The following is an 8,938-nucleotide window of genomic DNA, read 5'->3' on the forward strand; positions in this document are numbered from 1 at the left end:
TTCTCTTCGGGTTCACGATGGAAATTTTTGATTGCAAAAACAGCTGCTTCCGGTTGATTATGGCTTTTCCCTATCGTAACCTCCAAGTTTTTCTCATGACAAAGAACTAACGAATATGCTTTGTTCACCGTAGGCAATAGATCTTGTAACAGAACATTGCTTCGAACACCTCCATAGGATTCATTAAGTCCCATAAGGAATTTAATAGTTTTCTGTGTTTTTATATATGCAGCCATTTCCTTCATTGATTTACAGGTGCATGTTGGTAATGTGGCTAATTTGTCACGTTCATCCCATAAGCCCTTCAATTTTGTGAAGTAAGATCCTACAGTCATGTTCTCTTGGACACAATCATGGATCTCATTCTCCACATTAAATAATTGGACGACGTTTACATGTGAGAATCGCTCCTACAAATCGAGCCACATCCTTCTAGCATCCTTGCAATTGATAACACTACTGGCAATCTCCTTGGACATAGATCCTAATAGCCAAGTTTTAACCAAGTTGTTGCAACGGTTCCATTGTTGCAATTCATTCGCAGCGCTCACATCAGGCTCCTTGATTGAGCCGTCTACTAACCCAACCTTGTTTTTTACCGTTAAGGCCATAGTCATGGATTGACTCCATGTGCTGTAATTGTCCTCAGCCAATGGTTGTGGCACAAGGATGGCGCCAAACTGATCGGAATGGTGAAGGTAAAGTTGGTGGTTGGGAAAATCCCATTTTTTACTCAAGACCGTGCTTCCTACTATGTCTGCCATAGAAGTCGACTGGAGCTTTAAAACAGAATTCTGGTGCCCAGATTATAAGGCTCTGATACCATGAAAGTTTTCTGTATTTGAGTAGAATTTTTGTATTGATTATATTACAAAGGCAAGACACCTATTTATACAAATACTAACACAATAAAGATCTTATTCTATTCCTTATTCTATTCCTATAATCAACTCTATTTTGCACATGTATGGGAAGAAATTATATAGCTATCAATTTATAACATTCAGTGGCATAAATCAAGTTGTGTTTCCTTTAACATAATTTGGTAACTTGTGAAAATTCTGGAATTCTGCCCGGTTGATAACCTATTCGACCGCACCATTCATTTGTATGCCGTCACAATGAACACCTGGAATGCTGGCTAAATTTTCCTGCATCATCATGTGCGGTCGCATGGGCAGTTTCACTATGCGACTACAAGGAACTTGGCTGGCTTCCGTTTCTTTTCTTGGTTACTTGAATCACTTGCCTCCAATTCGATTTAGCCTTCGACTTCAACTCCAAACTTGGACCTTGGCATGTGAACTTCATTGTTTTGGACCCCGTTATTTGAATATATAAGTGACTAGCTTTATTAACGTTGTTAAAGTCTCGAACTTGACTCGATATCAATCTTGGAACTTGGCTTGTAAACTTCAACACTTTGAATTCCTTAGCTCTAACATATAATTGGCCAGCTTTATTGACACTATTTAAACTTGAATTGGTCCTTAGCATGTTGCCAACAAACATCAAATATTTGGCAATTTTTGGATCACATCACACGTTCCAGATTTGAAGCAAAATCTTATCTTCTTAAGTACTTTTTATTCAAAAGGGCACATGTATACTATTGAACGTAGAGTCATGAAGTTTAGTAAATGAAACTGTGTTTTGATAAAAGGGACATAAAAAATCCCATTCTATTCAAGATTTTTCTTTTGATGCATTCAATTTTGATGATTCTATAACAAGGCTTATTTCAGTCTTGTTTGATGATCATTAGATCAATTTTGCCCTATTTGGAGTGGTAAGTGGAGAATATTTCTGTTGGAATTTTTTTATGGAAAAGTTCATTTGTGATTTTCATTGAAGAGCTTGAGTTTATTCATTACAATAGAATTTGTATTCAGGTTGAGAATCTTTGAAATTTTTCATTGCATTCAAATTCATGTCAAGGTGCAGTTTGTTAGAATTAGGGCGTAACTTGAATTCTACTTTGAAGATGATTTGTAGTTCTAACTAAAGTCGACTTAAGAAGAAATCCTTTTTGAATGCAATTTGGAATCATGTTTGAAATCTATTTGGCAAATCCTAGTTGAAGTTCTATTTGGATGCCCAATTGGGAGTTAAAAAGTTGTGTTGAACTTAAAAAGATCAAGATATGGACAAAAAAGATTTTGGGGAGCACAATAGTCAGGAAAATCGAATTTAACTCGGATATAGCACACCTAGTGCCAACAAGCAGCGCCCCAGTGCTCCCCGTTGGTGGTCACCTACAACTTGAGCGGCACCCCTCGCAAGATGGTCGCTTGCTTGGCACTCAAGCAACGCTCTTACTTTTCTTGTTTGGTTTTGCATTTTGAATTGACTTTGACATTCTATTTCATTTATAACTCTATTTTTGGGCATAAAATGTCCCTTATATATTAATTTGGTATCATCTTTGTTTCACAATATTATCAATTCACTAGCACCATAAAATCGGTGCTCTCGTCATTAGATTCCCACATATTACAATAAAGTTCGAGTCTGAGGTATTAACATACTTGTACTAATTACACTTGTACATTCAACTACGAATATAGCCCCTGTTTGGCCCCATTCTTTTTAAATTTTAATGGTCAGAGCAGTGTTTTTTGAAAAATGTGTGGTTGAAAAATAATGAAAAGTTTTTTATTTGCGTGTAATATTATTTTATGGAAGATTATGTGGTTGAAAATAAAAGAGAGAAAAAGAATGAGAATGAGAATGAAGGCCAAACGGGGGCATATTCTTTTCAAATAAATTAAACCAAACAGTGAAACATAATTTCTTTACTTAAATTTTAAATTTATTGAAAATAAAACATAATTTATGAACTCTTTAATAATGCAAATCTAATAATTAAAACTATTCATAATTAGAAACAAACAGATTTGATGATTTTTGAGTTTAAGTTTAATCAATACTAACTACCAACCAAAAATAAGTAAATAAAAATAAAGAAGTCTTATAATTTAATCAAGTCACAAAAGAGTATTAGGATTTTGAATCCACCATTGTCATCCCACTTTAATTATCAATTAATACCTGTTATTAGACATTTCTTATTGAATAAAGCCATCGAGCTCCAGTGGTGCTAGAACACCAATCTATGTATGTGATATGTCTAATTAAGGGTGAAATTATATGATTTATTTAATTGAACTTGTAATTTAATGTTACTAATGTTGCCACCTATATTGGTGTTACAAATAGATTTTAAGATTATTCACATAATTTTTTATTTTAAAAAGTAATGCTTTTCATGAAATGCAGTGATTCCACATGACCACTGCTCTTCACAAGAATTCCTTTTGGCGAGCCTTCTGCTTATAATTGTTTTGGGTGCTGCACATCTGTTTCTATCTAATCGTAGTAAACTGGATATTAGTAATTTGTTTTATGATATCGCCCTCATTCCCTTTTACCCATCCGATACTACACTCTCTGTCGACTGTCTCTGTCCACTACCTCCCTTTCTTGATACTGTCAACTTTACTCCTGATACATTCTCGCTTTGTGTGAATCATCCATACTTTTCTGTTAACAGACACCCAGCCAGTTTTTACCCTAGTCTCACTATCAATCAGCATCTCCCCAACAAAATGAATTCCCAAGTGATTCACCTTCACTTACAGTTCTCATTTCGACAGCATAGTCACATGAGCCCCCATTTAGAACACTTAATTGGACATATCATATACTTGCAGCAGGACAGGCAGTCTGATAGTGTCTATTTTAAGATTATGTTGAGTCACCAATTAAGGATTATTTTAAGGTAATTGCCAACTTTAATAAAGATGTTTCAAGCTTTTGTTGACCGAGGTCATTGCCAACTTTAATAAAGAGATGTTTCACGCTTTTGTCGACTGTGAACTATATCAAATTTAATGGCGAGACTTGATGTGAAGACCCTTATATTTAGCATGATTGACAATCATTATTTGAGAAATCCTATACAATCACACATTTATCAATAAAATATTTTGTATGCAAACTTAAATTTATTTTTTTAACTTTTTAACTGCGCATATTCAAAACATTGTTTTTTGGAAATAATGGCCATTAAACAAGGACTTGGTGATATATCATCAAGGTGTGTCCTCCACAATTTAGTAGCTTAGATTTTCAAATAAGGTAGTTTAACAGTGTATTAGAACATATAAATGAAAAACTTTTAGATACAAGACATTTGATGAAAGAAGGATTAATACATGCAAAACATTTTTGAAATTTTTATAAAGTAGATATTTTTATAATCTACTTTATAAAAAATTTTGAATAGAAAAGGTTTGAACAAGTCTATGGCTGTTTGGATGTCATTATAAAGCTCAACCGTGCGGCTATTGCTTGGCAAGCATAGATTAGCAAAACATGTTGGTGCATTTGGTTTTGCTCCAAATCTTCTGCATTTTTTCACTAGCGGTAGCATCGCCCTCGAATGCGACCACCGCCTCCACTAAACCTGGCTGCCAAAGTAGATGTGGAAACCTAGAAATTCCATACCCGTTTGGTATCGGGTCAAACTGCTCTTTGGATGCAAACTTTGATATCAATTGCAATACTTCTTTCAACCCTCCAAAACCCTACCTCGTCGATCCTGGTCCTTCTATTTATAAATACTATTCCAGCTATGAGGTTGTTAATATCTCAGAAACCCAAATATATCTTAAGAACGCGGAGGCACAACTGTCAGTGGCCTGCAATGGTATGGGGTTCGATAACAAGACAGAATTATACTATGTCAATGGAATTTTTTCTTAGTCCTTATACTTTGTCAAACGCGAATCAGGTCACGTCCCTTGGTTGTGATGACTTGGCTATGGTACGAACAGATTCATCCAATGACTCCGACGGTGGTGTTGCTTGTGCATCCTACTGTACAAACTTTTCAGATCCTGTTGTTGGGTCATGTCCGGGCAGAGGCTGTTGCCGGACCTCCATAACCAAAGGTACATATGTTGGAGTTAAACTGTCTGACATGCATAGTTACTGGGGCCGAGATAGCAGACTTTTCCGGTGCAGCTTTGCCTTCGTAGGAATGATAGGTGATGGTGATGATAAATTTAATTTTAATTTATCTCACCTTGATGATTCAACAACATTCCTAAACAATAATAAAAAGTTTATGAGTATGCCGTTAGTGTTGGACTGGGGAATTGCTCGCTACCTGAATTGCACAGAAGTTCAGAATTCCACTAATTTTGCATGTCAAAAGAACAGTGATTGCATTGATTTGTACCAAAAATCAGTAAAGTATAGTGGAGGATATCAATGTCGGTGCAAGAAAGGATATGAGGGCAATCCTTACCTAGGATGCCAAGGTCAGTTTTTTTCTAAAAATTAATATCCATACTTAATGGAAGTCTTGACTATTTTATAGACGACTTCAATACGAAAAATCTAACAATTGTTTGTTGTGCTGCTTAAATGGGATGGGGTGAGGCAGATATCAATGAATGCATGACTAATCATGAATGCATCTCATATGGAACCTGCACCAATACTCTGGGTTCTTATCAGTGTTCCTGTCCTTCCGGTTATCGCGGTGACGGTAAAAGAAATGGTTTTGGTTGTTTTCCAACATCGGTATCCCATGATAAACTCGCATTAGGTAATTTTCGAATAATCTTTTGCATATTAAATAACTTGCGAAATTTATTTTTCTTAATATTTTCTGCTTTTAAGTTATAATTAATTATTAAATAAAATTAGATGTCCTATAATCAAGACAATAAATATTATGCAATTGATTGCTAATTTTTTTTATTTAAATATAGTAAAATTGCTTATTTAATTTTTTTTTCTTTCAATCAATGCTTAAATTAATTTAACCATTTATTATTTCAGAAATTGTCATCAATTAAATATTAAATATTTAAAATAGGGTAGGAAACGCAATATACGAAGCACAACATAATGAATGGCAATTCATATTGACAGAAGTTATCTATCCTCAAAATTTAAGCATTAGCATTTTTAATATTATCGAATTGTACTAGTCTCAGTATCCAATAAACAAACAAACAAAAAAGATAATATTCCAAATTAGAAAAATATACATGATTGAATCCAAAATATATGCAATGATCTTGACTTGAATTACGTTGCATATGTTGATACTTTCAGGAGTAGGCTTGAGTGCTGGAATGGGGTTGCTAGTGCTGCTATCAACTTGCTTTTCGTTGTACAAGTTTGAGAAGAAGAGAAAAAGTAAAAAAAGCAAAGAAAAATTCTTCAAACGAAATGGTGGTCTCTTGCTACGACAACAAATAACAACGGACGAAGGTATACTTAAAAAAACACAACTTTTCAGTTTTAAAGAGTTAGAGAAAGCCACTGATCACTTCAATAAAAGTCGAATACTTGGTGAAGGAGGTCAAGGGATGGTGTATAAAGGAATGTTATCCGATGGAAAAATTGTGGCAATAAAAAAATCCAAGGTGGTAGATGAAAATCAAGTGGAGCAATTCATTAATGAGATTGTCATGCTTTCACAAGTTATTCATAGGAATGTAGTTAAGCTATTAGGTTATTGCCTAGAAACTGAAGTTCCTTTACTAGTTTATGAATTCATTTGTAATGGAACCCTTTACGACCATATCCGTGACAAGAGTGATGAGTTCCCATTGTCATGGAACATGCGCTTGAAAATTGCTGGAGAAGTTTCAGAAGCACTTGCCTATCTACATTCTGCAACTTCTATCCCCATATATCACAGAGATATTAAGTCAACTAACATTCTGCTTGATGAAAAGTACGTAGCTAAAGTCTCTGACTTTGGAACTTCAAGATCAATCGCAGCGGATCATACTCATCTAACTACACTAGTGAAAGGAACCTTCGGATACTTAGACCCAGAATACTTTCAATCAAGTCAATTTACAGAAAAAAGTGATGTTTATAGCTTTGGAGTTGTTCTTGTTGAGCTTTTGACTGGACAACGGCTAACATCTTCTGCCAAAACGGGAGAGGAAAGAAGTTTAGCAACAAGATTTTTGTTATGTATGGAAGCAGACAATCTCGAAACAATTCTTGATGGCCAAGTTTTAGAGCAGGGTAAGAGAGAAGAACTAATTGCAGTGGCAAAACTTGCACAAAGGTGCTTAAATTTGAATGGGAAGAATAGACCATTTATGAAAGAAGTAGCCATAGAGTTGGAGATTATTAAATTATCTCAAATGCATTTGACTGCATCTGACACTAAATATCAAGACTTACAGTTGCGCAAATCCAAAGCAATATTGGCCTCAGATGATGACTACAGATGGACAAGTACCTCTGACAATATCATCCCATTATCAGATGTACAACCCTTAATGATTCACACTGTTTGATGCATTCTCTGATTTCTAAACAATGTCCTCAATTGCTGCAAAATATATGCTTTTGTAATTGTCTATTTAAACACTTAAATAACACTAGTCAAGATTTTTGTGTATCAATAAAAGGATCAGTCTTTTGCAGCATTAGATTTTTAACTTCTATTATTTATCTTATTGACCCTTTTTCAGATGCGTCTATTTTTAACTCTATCCAATCTATTGTTCAAAATTTAGCTTCATTACTTGTGTATATTTAGAACCTTTAACATGTATTTCATAAAGCTAAACTATTCCTTCAATTTAAAAAAAGAAAGGAAATTGAAAGTGTTAGGACCTTCCTCTTGCTGCTCACGCTGATTCCCGGGCCCAATTAACCATTAAAACCGAATTCAATCATCAAAACTGGAAGAACCCATACCGCCGGCGCTACCCTCTCCTATGGTTGCTTTCTTCTCTTGCTTGGTTGATTCAATCCACACACTTAGGATGGATACCACTCAGGTAAGGTTCACAAAGACTCAAGCAATTTGGGTGGAGAAGAAATCACGAAGAAGATGAAGGCAGAAGGCACGGCTTGGACACGGCAGTTTCTATCAACTCACGGGTTCAACTTTGGACGAAGTCAACAAGGATGAAAACACCAATGTATATAGTAAGTCAAGTGGCCAACATAAGGTAAGTAAGGATATGGTAAGTAGGCTCGATTAGGGTTAACTTCCAATGAAAAGAATCAACAAGCCACAAAGAATATTAGCCGTCCAATAGGTAAGGCAACGTTTGGTCGGTTCATCCATTATTCGATGTTGAATTATCGTTCAGTCATTTATGTCGACTGATAAAATTGGTTCTCATCATCGCCCGGGAGGTCGTTTGACAACATAATGTCTAACAACCTCCACCTTGGTGTCAAAGGACCTGCAAAGAAAAATGTTTTTCCATTAGTGACACCTCTAACAGAAAAACCGATAAAATTGAAATCATTTACCTGTACCGATGTTTAGAAGCTCTTTGCAACTTCTAAACTTTACCAGTGGCAGCACTTTCGTGCCCATATCTGAAGGATTGTACTGTGTGTGAATTTTTTCAAGTCTTACTACTTCTTGTGATATTATATCCCTAATGAAGTGTAACCTAACATCGATATGTTTAGTGCGTTCGTGAAAGACAGGATTCTTACACAAATGTATGGATGATTGACTATCAAAATACACAACCACATACTCATTCAAGACACTCAGTTCATGAAGTAGACCTCTAAGCCATAGAGCCTCTTTAATTGCTTCTGTGGTGGCAATATATTCTGACTCTGTAGTGGATAGTGCAACTATGTGTTGTAACTGTGATTTCCAACTAACACACGAATTTGATAAGGTGAATACGTAAGAGGAAGTTGATTTCCTACCATCCCTATCTCCTGCATAGTCAGCATCTACAAAACCCTTTAATTTCACGCCTTCTTTATTAGCACTAAATTTTAGACCCACGTCACTTGTACCCTTCAAATATCTTAAAAGCCACTTTAATGCTTCCCAATGTTCAGGACCTGGATTAGACATGTACCTACTGAGAGTACTAATAGCGAATCCTAAGTCCGGTCTAGTGCAAACCAT

The 8,938-nt window shown here is 35.4% G+C and overlaps 1 pseudogene; it reads left to right on the forward strand.

Annotated features, from left to right (window-relative positions):
• The first annotated feature begins 4,276 nt into the window (after nucleotides 1-4,276).
• LOC111371924 lies at nucleotides 4,277-7,401 on the forward strand (annotated as a pseudogene).
• The last annotated feature ends 1,537 nt before the right edge of the window (nucleotides 7,402-8,938 follow it).

The sequence above is a fragment of the Olea europaea genome, chromosome 23 (assembly GCF_002742605.1).
Source record: "Olea europaea var. sylvestris chromosome 23, O_europaea_v1, whole genome shotgun sequence".
In the NCBI taxonomy this organism is placed as follows: domain Eukaryota; kingdom Viridiplantae; phylum Streptophyta; class Magnoliopsida; order Lamiales; family Oleaceae; genus Olea; species Olea europaea.